General features: G+C 36.5%; 1 protein-coding gene across 4 annotated transcripts in view; it reads left to right on the top strand.

Annotated features, from left to right (window-relative positions):
• The window catches only part of SYT1 (synaptotagmin 1), a 352,054-nt gene that overhangs the window by 120,919 nt on the left and 211,985 nt on the right, over positions 1–19,150 (top strand). For 3 of the 4 annotated variants that reach the window (XM_061369381.1, XM_061369378.1, XM_061369377.1), the window contains one exon: positions 5,610–5,671. The exons of the other annotated variant lie outside the window; for it this stretch is intronic. The gene's annotated coding sequence lies outside the window, so the exon portion shown is untranslated. The remainder of the gene's footprint in view (positions 1–5,609; positions 5,672–19,150) is intronic. 4 annotated transcript variants of the gene reach the window in all.

The following is a 19,150-nucleotide window of genomic DNA, read 5'->3' as shown; positions in this document are numbered from 1 at the left end:
GCCTCTTATCTTCATTTATCTTTTCTTTTTCATTTCCTGTTTCAGTAGTTGTTTCCCTTAAGAAAACCAGAGGCATGTATCATTTCCCACAAACTTACTCCCTGTCCTGTTTTTTCCTCCTAGGTTTTTGAGGACACATCTGAGATATTTTTTTTTTTCTTAAAGCCTTAGGTTGTTTTAAAGCCTACTGGACTGTTACAGTCCAAAATGTGAGTGCTGGTGGGTATACTTTTGTGTGGCTCTCACCATGTTACTCGCATTCTCTACACAGTCTGAGAGGCTTTCCAGAAAAGAGGGCTGATAGAAATACTTAGCTTCCCTACCACTCTATATTCTCTTAACAGATTTTTAATGAAATTTTCAGTAAAGATGCCTATACATACTGTTTTAGGCCTGTTTTCTTTTTTGTTTTCTTTTTTTTTCACTTATTAGTTAGAAACCTTTTTATTCTGGATTTTGATTTGCAGACTGTCAAAAATTACTGAGCCTCCTTTCATTCATTATTTTGTAACTCACTCGTCTCTGCACAATCACTTCTACCATGATATGTGTACTTCTTTATCGAGTAATGCATATTGGTTTTATTCTTCTGTACTGTTCCCCATCATTTCTTTCTGGCAGGAAGGCAGGGTAATGGGTGTGAGGGGAAGAATGCTGTCATATAGTATATGATAATGTAAAAGAGTGGTATTTAAGGGTTTCGGTTTTTATGTACGGAGGTGCATTTAAAATTAGTTTCTGTTTTGTTATAATACAGGCCTGAATTCAGCTAGTAATGACCTCAATAGTGCCAGTTTTAATGTAATCCTTGGTTGCTGACTGCTGTTCCAAGAATAAAAATTTAAGCCAAAAGATTTAATGAAATCCTTTGGGATTAGTGCTCACTGGGCTGGGGAAATTGCATATCAACCTTTTCTCTGTAATCTAACCGTATGACTTGGTATTTGAATAGGAGGGTATCCAAGAGAGACAACTCTGAGTTCATCAATAATTTACATTTTTGTAAGTTACAAACTTGGTATTTGGGATTCTGTTGCCATAGCAATCCATCTGGGCCTGAAGGGATAGTGTTCTAAGTGGTGGTTGTATAGGGATTCACAGTGTGTGCTTTAAATCCCTTCCAAACTAATCCTCAGATCTATTTTGTGACTTATTTGAGGTTACTCACAGTAAAAAGTTTATGCTGACCGAATTAAGCCCATAAAATATTAGGCTGTGCATATCATCAAGGACTGTAAAGTTCCTAATATACGGCAATTTCTGTTTCAATATGTGAAGCAATTAATAAATGCCCACAACTCCATTTTTTTAAAATACATTTAAATTTTTGTACATTATGCAACTAGAAATCATCCACACTCTGTACTAGTTATTAGCTAATTTGAACTTCATAATTGAATGCTAGCCTCATTTTCCCAGATGTCAGTTCTGTTGTTTTACAGGGTACCTGTCTATTCATAACACTTTATAACTTCCACTTTCAATTAATCTGATTTTCTCTCATATCACAGAATCATGGCATGGTTTGGCTTGAAAAGGACATTAAGATCATCTAATTATAGCCCCCCTGCCATGGGCAGGGACGTCTCATACTAGACCATGTCGTCCAAGGCTTTATCTAACTTGGTCTTGAACATTACCAGAGCATTTACCACTTCTTTGGCCAACCTGTTCCAGTGACTCACCACCCTCACAGTAAAGAGCTTCTTCCTTTTATCTAACCTGAACTCCCTCTGTTTAAGTTTAAACCAATTACCCCTTGTTCTGTCCCTCCAGTCCTTGTAGACCCCCTTCAGATATTGAAAGGCTGCTTTGAGGTCTTCAAGCATCCTTCTCTTTTCTAAAGCAGAGCATAAGCTCTGCAGTTTCTATTTTCATTTCTAACACTACTGGAGTTGGGGTTTGAGGCAGAGCTGCTAAATTCAGCTGCTTCTTTTCTGAAGTTTGGTTTATATTTTCTTATTTTGCCACCCAAAGTTATTATTCAAAACCTCCTATATAGGCCACATAAATACATGTTCTCAGGTTTGAAAGACGATCAATAAAGTCCTCAGCAAACCAGCAAACCTAGGCTAAGTTTCAGCTCTGTCAAAACCAAAGCCCTTTGAAACTGATTTCTAGAGCTTTTAGTTAACAAAAACATTGTCCACTTGTGGTCCCAAACTGTCACTAAACCATAATGACAATGTATTACCAGCTCATTATTATTCCAAAGTAAAAAGATTTGGTTTTCAGAATTATTCCTCAGTGTTTGAAAAGAGAAATACTCAAATAGCAGCCATATGCTCCACTAATGAGTGTTTAGCCCATGATCCTAAACAGACAAAAATTGTTTCCTCATGGAGCTTGTGGAAGATCACACAGTTCTTTCTGGCTGTAAAATTAGTAATAGACTAAAGCTACTGCAGATGGCCTAAAAGATCTTGAGAAATCTTTAATTACCATGCAGCTTCCCTTTTGTCTTCTCCATTGCAGTCCACAATGAATAGTGAAGTTTGTAATAGAAAGGGCTTATTTTGGCCATGATTCTGTGATGCTAAAAATGTTCTTTGTCACCTGTAATAAATGTAGATCTACTCTATGTTAAACAAGAGTTTCCTGAGAAAAATGGCAAAGAATCCCTTCCTTGCAGCGGAGTAGGGTTTTGTTTCATGAGCAAAGATATGGATGTATATTCTTAAATTCAGTGTAGTAGACTGCACTTTGTTTATTTTAGAGGTCCAGTTCTTCTACCCCAGCTTAATGGGACTGTTTTCATAACTAGTTACCAGTAAAGGTGACTTAGAATTAACTAAAAAATGCTTCGTTTTGATTGCTTTTGCATGTCCGTATGACTAACTGAAGTTCAAGTTGATCATTTACATGATTACTTACCCTAAAATTACATTCCCTAAAGTATCTTCTGTATATACCATTTGTTAAATATTGATTATGCTTCAAAGGGATATTACAAGATGTATCCAGGCATATCAAAACGTGTTTCTGTTGGTATTTCCAATGGCTTCATTAGGAGTAGTCTTCCTTGCAAATATTACTGAAATGAAAACGGATCTTTGGAAGATACTAGTGGTATGACAGATGCTATTTGTAGCTCTGCAAATATGGTTGTCACTGCAGGGGATCTCCTGCACTGAAGACCCAGAGGAGTCCGTAACCAAGGGTTAATGAATTAATTTTCCAACACATCTCATAAAAAATAGCCTGTGTTTAATAGTAAGTGATAGAAACATAGTTTAATTTCTCTGGTCATTTTTTGATCTTTCTCTAGAAATGCAAATCCTTCCTGCTTATTTCTCTTTATATATTTTTAGCTCTGCAGATCCTTGAAAAGAGTGCTGCTATTCATTCTCCTTGATAACTGTTAATTTTTATAGATTGGGTTTTACTTATTTATACCAGATCTGCATTATGCTTTTCATATGTTTTAGAAATTCCATCTGTCAACTTCAAGGGAGCAGGCGGGCTGACTCTGCACTTAATGAAACACCACACTTATTCATGGTTTCACTTACATTTGTTTCTCTAGCACATAACCTGTATTTTTGTTCAGTTATTCCCAATTAATACTCAAGTAAACATCTGTCTTTTCCATCCTCTCCTCTCCTTTCCTCTCCTCTCCCCTTATCTCCTCCCTCTCCCCTTTCCTCCTTTTCCCTCCCCTCCCTTCTCTTCCGTTTTTTTCTCTCTTTCAGCAGAAGGAAATAGTTAAATCTTCTGAAAGGCTCAGTAATAATTTGACACAGCTTGACACAGCTTAGAGAGACAGGGAAAGATTGAGACAGTGTACCACAGAGCAGGTGTGACTCTTGTTTATTTCTCTAAGGCACTTGCAGTTAGCTACCTCTACTCAAATGCAAGATGTACACAGAGAGCTGAACCAAAACCCTGGCTCTCAACTGCAGGAGAATGTTGGGATTAGAGCTTTAATTGAAACCTGCCTCTGAGTATATCTGAATTTCAGATCCTTCAGTTTGGGAAGGCTTGAATGAGAGGGGGAGGCAAAGTTGTGGTTGAACCAATTCAAGAGGTATTTGAGTACAGGAGCTGAGATTAGGTCTGTCATAACCTGTACCAGGATACTGATACAGCTAGTAAGGAACACTAAGCTATGTAGGGCCTGTTAAGACTAATGTCAGATGTATTACAAGCTCTGGGATAGAAATTAGTTGATCCCACAGCTCTGTTTTACACCAGCATCTGAATTATTCTAAACCTTTTGGAATTAGGGTTTCATGTATCATCCATCTAGCTTTGCATTGGTCAGGTGCTCCAGAACCCCTCACCAATGTCTAGGACATAACAAAATAGGCTCTAAGAAGACTTCCAAAAAGTTTAAAACTTAATAACAACATAATATTGTATGCTTAGGACACATAGACTATGGAGCCCTCAGCTCCATAGCTTTGTTTACCTGATGGGTTTGTTCAGTAGAGTGACATGCCAAGTGAGTGATGTCTGGGATATCATAAGTATCGACAGAACTATACAGAAAGCAATATGATTTTTTTCTCCAAAGAAGGGAAATTTTGATTTTTTTAAATCAGTTATGTTCTGAATCCTTTATTATTTGGGTCTTGAAGGGTGGTTAATTTAGAGTGAGATGCTGAATGGAACAGTGATTGCCTGTTTTAAAGACTACAGTATGGTTTGATGTGATGTAGTTTGACAGTTTTAGGTAACTGCAGTTTCATGTTCCTATGCAAAAATGGATATAAAATTAAAAATGCATTTACCTGTCTTGGTAGCTATACATTTGGCTCTCTTTTTCAACTGTGTCAGAATTGGTCATCTTCCCACTTAAGTGCCTTCACAGTTTGAGCCTGCCTACTATCATGTTGGTGTTGGCCTTACTGCCCATGAGTCCCAGTTTTCTTCCTTCTTTCATGCAACCTTTATTCATGAAAATTGTTAATAGCAAAAAAAAAAAAAAAAATACAAAGCTGGCATGCTGTTTTCCTTCAAATCCTGCCTTAAACCTTACCTTCGTTGTGATGCCTGTGAACTGCCCAAGAAAGGCTAAGCAGCTGGTGTGCTGTGATCAGTGCTTCTTATGCTAATTGTCTGCATGAAACTGTGGGAGTGAGGAGTCGAACGCCCCTCTGCAGCGGGTTCCACTCTCCTCCAGAAGCAGTATAGAGAGGTTGTGGCTGTTGTTGGATGTACACATTATTTCTTCCTTAACACCTCAGTGTAATGAGGTAATCCAGCCAAGATACAGTACAGCATGAGAATTTAAATTTGACCAGAGGATTGCCAACCTCACAGGTGTGAAAGCCTGCCACCTTCCCTGAATGGGGAAGAGCTGCAGGTGCCCAGATGCAGTTCAGATGCCCAGATTTTGCTGTGAGGTTTCAAAAGAGATTTGTCCCCTGAGTCTGTGGCTTTCCTATCTCTGCTGCTATTGTAATACCTAGGACTGGAAACTTTGCTTTTTCAGGAAAAGGAGCAATACAGATTTTCTCCTCTGGACACTTTCACAAAAAACTGAGGCTTTAAATCTTGGAGGAAACCAAAACTAAATGTGAAATTGTCAAGCTTGTTTGGCATAAGTGAAATTAGGCAGTTACTTTTTTATAGATGATAAATTCATGTATTTGTTTTTCTTACAGAAACCTGGAGTCCTGAATAAACAGAGAGAAGAGAGTTAATCACACACTCTGTATTGTGAACAGTAAGTGACCAGATTAGAAACTCTGAAACCAAACACTCTTTGTACTTCCATTTCTTTTTTGTTTGTTTGGGTTGGTGTTTTTTTTTTTTTTGTTCACAGTTCTTTTAACACACATAATAAATCAGTGCATTGAGCATTTCTGCCTCTTATCCAACTCACTTTCATTTAACAGGGCTAGACTTTTATTAATCCTATAATCATTTTAGGTAAGAGGCACAGATAATCCACACTGTGTGTCTTCAGCACTGCCCGTACTGAGAATATTTTTCTTCTCAGTTAAAGTGAATCTTAATACTAGAATGTACCAAGCTAAAACCAATATTGCTGTTACTATTATCACATTTGTTCACACCTGAGATTTTGCAGAAAAACAGGCTTATCAGTGTAATCAAATATTGTTGGGTCAGCACACAAATAAGAGATTTTTATCGGTTCGTATTAACCACTTAATCACTAGCTAATTGTTATGAACTACCCTGGTCATAGCTGTGCTGTTCACTGCACAGTATCTTCAATCACAGTGCACACCAGGAGATTAAGACTACTCACTGAGACAAGAAAATGAGCCATGGTTCTGTTGTGGATGATATTATTTCTGTCGTCCTTTGAAAGAAATCTCAGATTGCTGCTTAAGTACCAGTTGTGATACAGTGCAGAGCAGACACTGCTTTTATTGCCAATCCTAAGCCATATGCCCTGGGAAACATAACAGGTCATATGGGTGTACTGCATTGCTGGGTATTAAAAGGTAGCAGTATAGTTGGAGAACCAAAACAGGTGAATGTATGTGAAGGCATTTCTATTAACAGTTTGAACAAAACAGTTCATCTGTGCTAGGTGTTAATAGAGCTTGCCTTTTCGTGGGAGAAGACTGTGGACAGTAAGTAATGTACAGAGAATGTGTGCTATTCAGCACCATTCTGCTTCTAGAATGTGCATTTTACAGTATGTAATGCAGAACTGAAGGAATTTTATTGACACATAGGAAATCTCTCTTCATGTAGCTAAACCTGTGTATGGAACAGACTAGTTTTGATAAAAATAAATCTTGAATATTTTTTTGCAAACAGCAAAAATAAAACTTTGGTGGAAAAGAATATGTATAAACCTCTTAGAATCTTCCCGATCTTTGGCAAAGTTTGAGCTTGCTGTTTCTAGTACCAAATAGGCAGTCTGCAGACCAAGAGCATTGCTGGTGTTGTTGGGTAATAATGCATAGAATAATACCATATGCCTGTAACTAAGGAATTTGTGAAGGGTTGCAGCATAGTGTAACCGGGGTCAGCTCTTGCAATTTTTATTTGACATGTGAAAAGATATGGTGGAACTTTTAGGAGTTATTTAACACATGGGATACCTTCAACTAAATCAGTTATGCTTTTCCCCCAGACCTTATGTTTTAGCAGCAGATGACTGATAGTTACATGCATAAATATTAACAATTTCATGCAATTTGTATAACTCAACTACTGTATGTATACAAAAAACAGTAGTTGTTGTAGACCTGCTTGTAGAAAGTAGATTTCAGTACTGCAGACACTCCAAAACTTTCTCCTCACTTGTATTCCTGTGTCAAGTGCCCAGAACTAACAGGCAGCTGTTTCAGAATAGCATGGATTTATTTGTGTATAGTGAGAAAAAATTAATCAACTTATATTGGTACTCCATCACATAAAATTTTTCTCTCCCTTGCTGGCAGAATAGGTTGACAGAACCTTTTCATAGTATCCATCAGTTAATTTTATCAGTCATGCTATTATGATTATAAACTACAAATGATCTAACAATGAATATATAATTACAGAAATGAAACTGTACAGTAGTTATTTAACATTAACAATGTGTAATTTATTTAATACTCTCTTTGGAATATACATGAGAAATTAGAATAATAAGATTGCATTTATCTCTCATCTGTCATCAGTGAGGAGCAGCTTGATCAGGCTATACATTCAACCATTTAGGGAAGTTCATGTAGGCTACCTCTGGGGCTGGTTAAAACACCCATGTGAAGTGTATGTTATTCATATGCTAAGCAACAAGTCATTCTTCTGACACTTTGGATCTTTGCTTTAGAATACTTTTTTTCTCCCAACCTTAATTAAAACCTAATAACACCTAGTGCTGAGAGGTAAAAAATACTGGATTCCAGATACAGGAAGAAGATAAAATTAATATTGTTCTTATTAAGAACAGAATAAAATGAAAGTCATAACATGTGCTGTATTTTGTGGGGTTCAGGTGTTCTCATCTCAGGTTTAAATAGAAGGGCCTGTATCATTTGTTTTTGATATTGCAAAAGGTTGATGTCATCTTTTGTGGAGGAGGAAAAGAATCTTGCAACATGTGTTCCAAAAAAGGTGCCCATTGACCTCCATATAGTCATCAGCAATCAGATTTCACTGCCACATGCTGTGTTTTATCAGATAATCGACATAACTGGTGGCTGCTGGTTAATAACAGTTTTTTCATTTTTGTTTAATAAAGGCAAGTGGCATAAATTAGGGTGCTGCACAAACGAAGCACTTACACAGGAGGATGGTGGCCAGACTGTGTTCTGTGAGCAGACAGAGGAAGCCTGCCCTACTGAAAATCATTGTATGGGCAGTTTGACTCCATTATATGTAAGAGGACTAAATTCATGCACATGAGCACACAATGTTAACATTGTTTAATATCTATTTCAAAAGATACCATGGTTTATATTTTGCTATTTACTATAGTATATCTAGAGGTGTGTAAAGTACCAGAAATGAAGTAGCTACATGGAGGGTTCCTTGGTTTGGAAGAGACAGTTTTGTAAAAGTTGATTTTATGAGCCTTCAAGAAGAAATGACCCTGCGGTTTCTGAATGTTCACTGCTAATAACAGTAATCTTCCTTTGCATTACGATTTTAATCTTTCATTGCAATATAGTAATCGAGAAGCAGCATGGAAGTGCCCTCATTCCCTGTGCTCCTAGGTTTTGTCATTGCCCATTAAAATTCATGTGCGTGTACTGCAGGCTTGCATAAAATAGTTCATTTGAGTGTTCACACTACCTGAATTCTTTAATGAGGTCTTCCCCTAAATTAGTTTCACTTTTTTTCACCTAAATTAGTTTATTTTTTCTTCCTGGGTGGAAGCATAAATTTATAGTGAATTATATGGCAATACTGGCATACTGCTGTATTTTGGCTGTTTGGTTATCATGTTGAGACTATTCAGAGTAGTATATTCTCTGTGACTCATATGCTTACAGAATTCTGTGCCTCAAAGCCTCATTTTTCTTTTTTTTTTTTTTTTAATCGATCTTGTATTACAGGCACAGCTTTGCATTTTTAAATGTGAGATCTCTGACACGGATTTAGATTCTGTACTGCTTTGAGGTATGCTAGTTATGCAACCTAATTTTACAAAATGGCTCTGTGTTTGTACTTCCCTGGAGCTTCAGTTTAGATGTCATCTATCATTTTAGCACCGTGATTGATTACTCTCTGCTGTTTAATCTATCTGCTGCAGCTTCTCAGATTTTTCTTCAATTGGTAAACACATACTTTCCTGAACACATTTTCAAGTGATGTGTTTTCCAAGTGCCCCAGAAGTCATGTAATCATATTTTTCTCAGCTAGGATTTTAACTATTTCAGCCATTCAATGGTTTTAATAAATTTATTGGCTGATATTTTATGTATTACTTGGAAGTTTTGCGTTGTATTTTCCATTTTTCAGTGTTATTGCACGTGTTTAGTCTGAAATACAAGTGTTTTTATCAACTGCTTCCTTGTTCCAGCAAAAACCAGTAAAAGAAATAAGCACACTTTTTAAGCATAGGAGCCAAATGCAGGGGCTGCTGCTGCATTAGACTTTAACAGCCTTTGCGCATTAGGTTTCAAAAGCAAAATACTTACTAGATTATTTTGCTGGTTGGAATTTCACAAGCCAGCTTCAGTCAGTAGGGTTAGCGTGTGCTTGTTTTCTTGTCTTGTATACTGTGTTCCTGTACTGTAATTTGCTATCTTTAGACTTTACATTGAATATCAACTTGGCTATGGCTGTAAATCAGACTTTTTCACCAAGTTTCCACTTTAAAAAGGGTTGCGTTTTTCTGCATTAAGTCATATTATGTATACAAATGGCAGCATTTTTACACAGTTACTGGGGTAACTTCCAGGAAGCTATTATAATGAACTGTTTCTATGATCCACGTATCAAAGAGATTTTAATACCAAATTTCTTTTTTCTGCACAATTTTCATTATGGATCTATGTTATTTGTGTTTATGAATTGGGAGGTTGGTAATTTGTTTGGATTTTTTTACTTTTTAGTTACTGACTTCATTTAATATTTGTGATTAAAATCTCTCAGTAAGAAAAATTGTACTGTGTCATCATAATGCAGCTTTGCTGACGTTAGTAACTGCTATTGCAGTCCTGTCTCTAAATACAATCAGACAAAATGAATAGACATCTGCAGTGCTGCGTGCTTTTTGGAAGTGGTTTGGTGTTCTTTTTTGTGAGAGCGGGCTTTAATCAGCACTTGCCTTTGTTTTGGAATTCTTAATCTCTTTGCACAATCCTCTTTTAGAGACTGCCAGGTTAGCTTTGGATATATATCTTTGTAATTCCTGGTAGGTGGATTCCAGCCCACATTTTCTTAGAGAATCAGAGACAGCCAGTTCTGTCACTGTTCTGTTATTGTCCTTGTAATGACTCACACTTCAATTAGGAACTTCGAGGACAGAATTTCTTGTCAGCCCTGCTATTTTTCATTTATGGTGCGTGAAGGTTAAATCAAAAGATAGCTAATGTGATTACGTATATACAGGTTAAGGTGACTTCTCAGTATGGAGTTGGTGGAAGCTAAGGAACACTATTTGGCAGGTTTGGATCCTCTCCAGCTATGAGTCTGTTGCCTTCTTTTATTGTTTTGCACTATAAATCTTACTTTGAAGACATAACATACAGCCATCATAAATGTCACATCTTGACAGCTTTTCTTATGCAAATGAAACTAATTCAAATCAGTACTCAGAAATGGGAAAAGATGCATTTTTGAGTGTATTGACATTTCCGAAAATATAAAGAAAATAGGAAATTCCATTATTCACTTCTCCGTGTAAATAAAAATGTTTTGCAAAGCCATTACTAAAGATATCACATAAAAATATGTTTTATGATATTAGTCTGCCATGTTTCTATTGAAGTGCGTGAAAATAGGCACTGTAGAATTTTTCTTGCAATAAATACTTTTGAAAATGCAAAATTCAAAAGTATGTTAGAAAAAAAAGATTTCTTAGATTAGGATTTTGGGGTGGAGGGTGTGCATACGTTTAGAACAGCTAGAAATTAAGAGTGATTAGGGATGCTCTGGAATATATTAGCAGTGTGTCTGCAGTGTGTTTCTGGTTCCGTACCTTCTGTTCTGTACTGCAAGATAAAGAGGCAAAGACATGGTTTTGCTGTGAGAGAAGCCTTGGCACAAGGGTTCTTACAGCAGTAGTAATTGATGTATTTCATACTTGTGACCTTTGTAGCTATGCTAATAAATGGAAACAGTCATATGAGCTGAAGGGACAAGTTGTTGAACATGGTGGTCATAAAGTTTGTAACAAATAGGTTGTATCTACAATCTCTCCAGTTAAAAAAACTTTAGCTAAGCCATTTAAGATACTAAGATTGTGTTTTTTTCCATGAACCATGTGTTTGGGGTTTTTTCTTAGTTTTCCCCAGTTTCCATAACTGCCTCAGTGTCTCCAAAATCTCGAGGTTTAGAAGGGTCTTTTTTCTAATTGAAAGGAGAGGTTTTCATGCAGTCACATGGATCCAGGAGCTGGAGCTTCCAAAGATAACTCCCAAACATTTATTGTGAAGTCTGGCAATACTGTGTAAAATGTGTGATAGCCTAGAGGTCTCTGTTAGTTCTGTGCAGCAGTACACTTTGATCTTTCATATAATAGGTCTCGCAATACCTTTTCATTTCCAAGACAAAGAGTGCCTAGGCTGCTCTTACACCATATGCCTATTTCACTCATCCTTACAAGTTGTGATGCCAAGTGAGAACATTTGGTTTAGGAAGAAGGATGAGAAAAAAGAAATAAGATGTCATTTACACTGTGCAACCTTAACTATTTTTGATGGGATTTTGCTCTTGGAAGTGAGTCTCAGGATTTGCAAATTTAGTTTAAATGAAATGCTTAACAGCAACAGAGTTTATTTAAAGATCTGATTTTACTTCAGGGATAATAATTTTAAGAACTTTAAACTGCATTAAACCATTAGTTAATAAACCACTAGCTATCAAACTGTTAATGGTTTATCCTGTAGATAACAGCGATTCCTTTTGGAGAGTGATGGTCTATTGGGCAAATATTCATTTAGGGAGGTTTTTAAAAGGAAATTACATCTAAACTTTATAATTATATACTTAGACATTTCTAAAGGAAAATAGAATCAGCAGCTTTTTATATGTGAAGCCATATGCTGCTCAAAAAGTTCTAAATGTTTGCGGTCTACAGATATGCTTGTATTGAGGAATTGTTACATCTCAGTTGCTATTTTGTCGTCATTTTTACATTTTCTATGCAGTTTGATTATTTGCAAGCCTCAGTGTCTGAAGCTGTGACCTATCAGTGCAGCCACTCCACGTATGCTCTGGAAAACCAGTCCACATCCCCATCCTTGTTGGCTAGTTCCATATCCATTTGAAAATAATGAAAAAATTGGAAACCTGACTTGCTTTAAAAAACAGTTCAAAAAAATGGTGGGTTATATATAACTCACATGAGACCATTGTTAATATGTATATGTTCATATAATGTTTTGCAAGCCCTCTTTATGTTTGTTCTGTTTTCACATATATTTTAGACTGTTTCCTCCAGAAGAAATAATTGTAATTTTTATTAATAATCTGCTAAGTAGACTCATTATATTAAATCACAAGTAGAATTCTACTTACACTAATTGTGATTTGAAGCATGTGAAAAGCGGTGCCATGCTATCCAACTCCATCATAGATCATACACAATGGCTTTCAGAGCCTTCTGGCATTCACAAGAGTGTGACAGCTGTACTTTTCCATTCATATGTGGGCTGTCCTTCATGGCTGATCAATACCAAGACTTCATTTCTGCCAGTCTCTTTGTGGCAGTACTAGCAAGGATCACACTGTTAAGCTGTATCCTGAGTTAGAGTGAAGTTTTCCCTGTTCTTGTCGAGAATTTTTAGTATTACTGTTGGAAGTTCTTTTTTCAGTAATATGTATTTCTTGTGTATCTCAAGCACATTTTCACTGTGCTATTCCAAAATTAACTTTACTTAACTAACTTTACTTTTAATTGATTTGGGGATTCTTTTTCCTGTTAAATTGTGCTTCACAGCTTGAAGAGTGCTTATGTAGCCCCACTACCCAAATCAAAGCAAAAAAAATTAAATAAATTAGAAGAGAGGGAAAAAAGAAAAGTCGCGGAAGAAATCCAAATGTCTGATACTGAAATTTTCCAAGGATGTGTTAGTGGACATAAGCAACTTGCTTAAACCCTCTTGAGTAGCTTTCCTTTTAAAAATGGGCATGGTGGTACATAACTTTCCAGGGGGTTGGAATTCATTCCTGTGGTGAAATTGCTCGTGTTGTTACTGGCATGAAAAGAATGAGCTGATACTATCCCAGTATTGCAAGGACTTGTTAAATAAATGTGTTCATCAGTACCTAATTATTTTTTATATGTGCTAAAAGAAACTGAGGTTGTATCTGTTTGTTGAGTAACCATGGCTCAAAAAAAAAAAAAAAACCACCACCAAAAAAACCCTTCCTTGGTGTTTCCTAATCTTCTAATCTTGAAAATGCCTGTATAACAACGAACAAATCCTACAAACATCAAATTGAGTTTCTTGCTGCCTTTTTCATCAATATAAACTCTCCCTCCCTCCCCTGTTCGTTCTCCTGGGGAAAAACAGCAGACTTTATAAGCCTGAATAATGAGATGGGGCCAGGGAAGAGGAAAGCTCTGGTATAATTATCCTAATCTGCTACATATTATTATGACATCTAGCCTTTTATTGCTTCTCATTCTCCTTTCTCTTTTCATTTTTTGTTTATATTCCCATGGTTCTCCCTTTGCTACTGTTTTATTGGCAGCTCTACGTAAATTTAGCTTCTCTTCTAGAGCTATTGTGACCATACTCTTCTGGAAAAGGTCCCTCATTCCCTAGGGTCACCTAATTTGTTTTCTTGTAGCTTCCATAGTTCCTGATCTTCACAGCATTGCTTTCAAAAAGATAACAATAGGGATAAAATGCATCTTCTTTCACTTATATGTGCTGGAGTGCTGTAGCAAGGTTGTGACTGACCTTGCAGAGAGCTACTTGAGCTAAGAGGGAACCTGTTCATGTGATCAGCAATGTGTGTAGACACAGAGAAAGTACTCGTTTTTATATGTACGTTGCCTCTTCCCCATGCCTAGGTATCTTCTGTTATACTAAAGCACAGTGAGGGAACCTGGGGTTTGTACCCATTTCCTCTGCAAGTATTTGTTTCCTTGACATAAGCTCAGAGCTCTTTGGGCATCTTTTTATGCCAGTCAGCAAACTGTCTTTATAGCTTTGCTTCTTCTTTTTCTTCCTTTTCTACATACTGTGGGCACAGGGATATAAAGTTACATTGCTTCAGGTAGAACACACTAAATTTGCTTATAGATGATACATGAATACATTATCTCTGCGCCTTTTTGTTGGCTGTTAAACCCTTAGCTTTAGCATATAGTGAGTTCTCCAAATTATCTGCCTATAGCACACTATGTCTGATCTGTTTGAAGAGCTTCTGTTTTCTGCTGATTAGATACTTTATGAAGAGCTCCAAAATAACCCCCATATTTGTGTTTCTTTCATTTCTACTTGCATGCTTGCCTGTGTGCTCTCTTGCTTTTGCTCTCTGTCTCTGTTGCTTTTTTCCTCTGTTTGCTGGAACACTATGTCCTCAGTTGTCAAATAGTGTTCTCTCAGCTGAAATTCCAATGCTGAATTGAAAGAAATCAACCAGAAGCTCTGGAAAATGTCTCATTTTTACAGTGATACTGAGTTTTAAATAAAGTCTATTATTAAAAATACAGTGTTAGGCTTGTGAAAAGGAATTTCTGAGATTTAACATAGAAACCCAGGAATGTCATGATAAGATTATGAAAACTTGAGAGGTTATTTGAATGATCTCCTTGTTTCTAGAGACTAAATAAGGCTTTGTTTTATTAATGTGATTGTTATTTTATTTGCTGCAATATATATAAGGTTTACAGCATCTCTTCAACATCAGCTTCCCAGTAACAATGCCACCATCAGTCAGCTGAGTGATACAGATACAATGCCAAAAATAAATATGGATGATTAAGCAAGTTGTTATTCTTCAGAAACAGCACATCCATTTCTGTGCAGTAGCAATAGGAGATTTAAAAAAATGTGTGCAAGGTTCAAAAAACTGTTGAACAGTCTGACTAATAAACTGGTTTTGTGAGTTGATCTGTTGGTCAGTCAATGAGAAAGAGAGACATGTTATGAGTTACAGACTGTCAAAAACTGCATGATAGGAGGAAAGCCGTTAACAGAACTGTATGACACTTGCAAATCATTGCAGCTTAAAAACATCAAGGATACAAAAGCACATTAAAGCCTTCCCTAAGGATGCTCTATAAAGTTAATGATTGTGATACGAGTAAAGGCATTTCTATAGTGCTCAACACTGCTGTGCTGCCAAACAGTATGTGGCTTTCAGGAGGTGAATCTGTTCAGCCTTGCCTATTCCTACACATATAATCTGGTTATCTTCTGGTTAGCAAAATGTTGCTTCATCATTTTTTTTTTATCTTAGGAGTATGGTATAAGTGCTGTCACAACTTCTTAGCAGAAAATTATGATAGGGTAGTTGGACAATTCATTAACAAGTTGAAACTCGGTGATTTAGAGTGACCAGAGCTATGTTAATTGATGATACACTTCGATGCAACCCGCCTTATGAAAGTTATCTCAAACTAGGGGTTTAGAAATAACTTTCAGAAGATTTTGATGATGTTTGCATGTAAGATCTTTTCAAATTAACTGAAGTATAGTTAGTACTTCTCATGCAAATTAACACGAAGAGTAGACAAACCCTGGGTTACACAATTTTAGGTGTCACAAACAATCAAACACTCAACTGATACCAAGAAAAAAAACACCAAAATTAGAGAACAGGAGATGTCAAATTGTTTCCAAAAGAAGCTTTCATCAGCTGTCATGCTGCTGACTTCTTAAGCTCAGTAATCATGTTTGGACTTGGTGTGGTGCCAATAGAAAGGATTTGCTCATTTATTTTTCAGGGACCAGAATTTTTTTTAGGCCACATCTGGAAATAGTTATCCTCAGAAAAGATAGTACACTGCACTGGGTAGAAAGGAAAGAATTAAGGACTTGCAGTGATAATACGAAAGAGTAAGGATGAAATGTCACAGTTGTGTAGATCTAAAAGGGATCTCCATAGTAACTGCATTCATTTAACATACTTACTATATGTATTACTACATTTTACTTTTCTGACTGGGTGATTTTTTTTTGTTCACATAGAATTTCATGTGATTTGTACCATCGATTTCTCTCAGAAAGGGCAAGAGTTTGAAATTAAGTAAGGGTGAGCAAGTTAAAATAGGGATGATGTCCTTCAGGAAGTTACGAGTTAATATCAGTATAAAGAAGGAAGAGGCCCAATAATGGATTCTGAAGGGTCAATATTTACATCTGAAAGGTGTAAATAAGGTGTAATGGGGAAAATATATTGATAAACAAGAGCAATGACAAATTAGAGCTGGAATAATGAAAGTACAGATTTTGTGGAAATACTGGTAAGTTCCTCCAGATGGCCTAATGATTTGCTCTTGTGATTGTCCTGACCTCCAGTATATTTTCTGTAGAACTTCTGTCGTTTTCACCCAAAATATGAGTAGCCATTCAGAGAGGTTTCCATTTTTCTTCTACCTTGCACCTGGTTAGAAAAAAAGTAGAAATATTTGGCAGTGATACATGGTGTCTGATCTGTAGTCAACAGTTACTGTACTCTGAAAGGATGTTGAATGCTGTCTCAGGTGTTTTCACAGTTAGGTGTCTGTGGTTTATATCAATGCTTGTTCACAGATTAAATGGTTTTAAGTGTGTTTTGGATGTGTATTTTATTTTTTTTTTTTTTACACCGTTAATGAACAATTGTAATTGAGTAGGTGTTCTGGGAAGCTAATAATGGTACGTGCACAGTACCCAGTTTCAGTACCCTTACTGGAGCATGCCAGAACAGTTTGACTGTAAGATAGTGTATGCATTTCTGTGTGTTAGGACTTGACTGTCTCTGTATTTTATACAAATACCTTTTGTTGGTAAGCACAACCTTCTATCCCTTTTAAAGGTTTTTGATAAGAGCATATCGACAGTTTGGCTGACTGGTCATTTTCTGATGCTGTTGGGGCAGTGATGCTTCTTTGCTGAGCGAAATTTACTGCCACATCACTTTTTTTTTTTTTTTCCCCTCTGAAACAATGAGTTACAAGACTTTCTTCAGAAGAAACCTGAAATGGGTTTTGTTGCTTTGCTTTTGGATGGAGTTGCCTATGTCAGTATTGCTAATTATCACCTTGTGATAGGATCACTAATAAAATACTGTACAGTCCATAGAAAATTGACAATAATTTACATAGTTACTCTAAACTTCACATGTACTTCAACTTTGAAGTTCTCACCTTCCATGGTTGTTTATGCTTGGTGCCTTATTAACTCATATGAACAAGGTGGTCTTCACATTAGCATTTGTAAAAGATAATTACAGTCTTGTACAGAAATGGCAAATGCTTAGATTGATGCTCAGCTATGCTTCTCGTGTATAGAGGAGAATCTGGCAGATCCCTGCTGATGAAACAGTGAGATCTGTGGCAAGGATGTAATCCTGTGCAGAACATACCTGCTGGCACAGTTCATGATTGACAGAAATGTCCACTGGAAAAATGGTGGCTGGTATGGGGAAGTTTTGTGGGGAAAGATTCTAATTCTGTTTGCTTTTCATGAAACACTTAATTTTCCAAGAGAAATTTCTCTCCTTCAGTGGAAAATAAAGCACATTTCTACTATAGTTAATAATTGTTGGTAGGTAGGATATGTCTTCTAGCTAGGTAAACCTTCTTAATAAAGAAGATGAGTCAGCTCTAAATGATCTGAGGATCTTTCTTCTGATACGTGTTTTTTTCTTCCTTGTCTGTTTTGGTATTTTTTCTTTTATCTTCTGTACATCATCCCATTCCCCCCCCCCCCTTATTTATGCTTGGTACTACAGCATTTTTGGTTTTATGCTTCTTATTCTGTATGTTCTTTACAGTTAGTGTCGTATTCTGTGTTTGTTGATTGTATTTGGATATGCAGGTGGCTAGTTGTTAGTGTTTTTATTTGCTAACCTTATGAGCCTTGAAACTTGAGACCTCGAAAATAGCTTCAAGAACTTTTCATGATCATTGTATGTGTTCCTGGTACCTTTAAGAAAGCTGGCTTTCCATTTCTCATTCACTGCTATAAGACAGGCAGTTGCCAAAGCTGTCACATCCAGGGAACAAAGTCAAGTAACACGTGCTCTACTGCTGTTTAGTTGTGCAGTGCTCTCCCACTTATGTTTTATCCTTATGTCTTGTTGTGGAAACTCAGGTTTTTCTCTAGTGCTTATAGTGAATAACACTTGTTATCAGGACAAGCAATCAGTTAACCCCCAAGTTACAGTAATGCTGGTTTTTAAACCAGCAGCAGTGTTACTTAAGGAGAGCCCATTAGATGGCCCTTCCCCAGAGACAGAGTTTATCCGATTCAAAGCACTGTGTGGTGCCTTTGAAATGTAATTACTAAAATGCCACCCATTTATTCCAGTAGAGCTGTCAGGATACACAGGTACATGTTTTAGCTTTTTAATTAAAGATGCATATCTGAGGTAACCTAGCAAAAGTAGTTTGCCTAATTAACTCCCTTTAGTTCACCGTTCTGTCAGTTGCTGGCATTAGTAAATATTTGGTTTCTTTAAGCCTGATTTCTGTAGATGGGTGATTTAGATAGTTATAATTATGGAATAAGAGATCATTTCTGTGTCTTTTCTCTTGATGTCTTTTGGGACTTTTCAAGTCACAGTTCAGCTTAAACAAAAATATTGAAAGAATAAAGAGCAGTTCACACATCGATATGTGAAACTTTAGATTTTTTTCCCAAGATGATGTTTCAGCTACTGACTAAGGGAATCACAAATGTGAAATAGCATATTCTGTAGCTCTTTTGTCTTCTGCAAGTGACACTTACAAAGGGGGGGGTTATTTCTTAAATTTACAACTATGCTTTTAGAAGTCTATTTACTGTAAGGCATGTTCATGGTCTCTTGAAATTTCAGTACATAAAAGAGAGTCAATAATGGTCTTTAATAGAATTGGGAATAATATGTGATAGCCCTATGTCAAAAGTCATTATATAGT

The sequence above is a fragment of the Neopsephotus bourkii genome, unplaced genomic scaffold, assembly GCF_033783945.1.
Source record: "Neopsephotus bourkii isolate Nb327-2 ecotype Australia unplaced genomic scaffold, CSIRO-AGI_Nbou_v1 NB_1493, whole genome shotgun sequence".
NCBI classification, from domain to species: domain Eukaryota; kingdom Metazoa; phylum Chordata; class Aves; order Psittaciformes; family Psittacidae; genus Neopsephotus; species Neopsephotus bourkii.
This window is presented reverse-complemented; position numbering and strand designations above follow the sequence as displayed.